A 1,260-nucleotide genomic window follows, 5' to 3' on the forward strand; every position below is an offset into this window, starting at 1 on the left:
ATCGCTACCTCAGCATTACAATGTTCTATCTGGCATTTTGACCGTTTTAAGTTACTGAGACGATGAGTTAAGAAACCAAATTGTGTTCTATCTGCTCTTTCAAAATCGTAAAATTACTTACAGTCGTTATCAAGATATTTACAGAATTGTATTCGAAAAAGCTTGACATGTTTCTAATGTCAATTTCTCAAACTAGGTGCTGAGCAGATAGAACTAGAACTGGTGTGGTTTGCTCCTTCTTTTCTATCAGGCATCTATCTTCCTTATCTTTCCTCCTTCTTTTTCTGTATATGTTACTCTCTTGTAATACATGTACATCTAATCTTCGGCACTTATATGCCCTTATTGGGTTGCATGTGCCGTAAAACTCTTACTAGGAAAAAAAAAGATAGAACTTTGTCTTTCTAGGGTAGAAACATGTTTGTATACACATCTATACTCTTTACACACACATACGCACATGTTTATATACACATTTAGACTACTTACACACATACATACATACACAGGGGGCTCTCGTGGCCTAGAGGTTAAGGTGTTGGCCTCTCATTCAAAGGTCCCGGGTTCGAATCCGGGTAGTGACCGAAAAAATTTCTTCTCTAAATTTGTCTCCTTTCACCTCCTTTCCTACTCTCTAGCAATGTTCTGTCGTCTGCTTTCGTCTCCTCTTTCTGCCCCCACTCCCTCATCTCCTTTGCCCCCCTCCTCTGGGCTCCTGATTCTTTCTAAGCCTCTCTACTGCTACTCCTTGGCTTCTTCTTACTGCTGCCTTTCAGCCACACCCCTGATCTTCTGGTATGAAAGATCTACACCTAGCCTTCTCGGACAAGGGCGAAAAATCTCGGAGGGCCCGTGTGCTCGTTGCGCACGTTAAAGATCCCTTGGTTGTCTAAAATCGATAAGAGTAGGCTTCGGCCGCCACCCGGGCAAAATTCAAAATTTCCTACCAATTGAAAAAGTTTAATGTGTCCCGCGCGCTCATATGACCTTATGCAGTTGCGAGCGCCGTAAAACACTTATAAAAACTAAAATACATACTCACATACACACACCTGTATTATATACACTTACTTAGACTACTTAAACACACATGCACACCCACAAACATAATATGTTTATATACATACCTATACTACTTATATACATATACACTTACACACATATATACGCATATTTATATACTCACTTACATAACTTACACGCTTACACACTCATGCATACATACAAAACACACACACACACAGACACACACACACGCAC

The sequence above is a fragment of the Aplysia californica genome, unplaced genomic scaffold (assembly GCF_000002075.1).
Source record: "Aplysia californica isolate F4 #8 unplaced genomic scaffold, AplCal3.0 scaffold00742, whole genome shotgun sequence".
NCBI lineage: Eukaryota > Metazoa > Mollusca > Gastropoda > Aplysiida > Aplysiidae > Aplysia > Aplysia californica.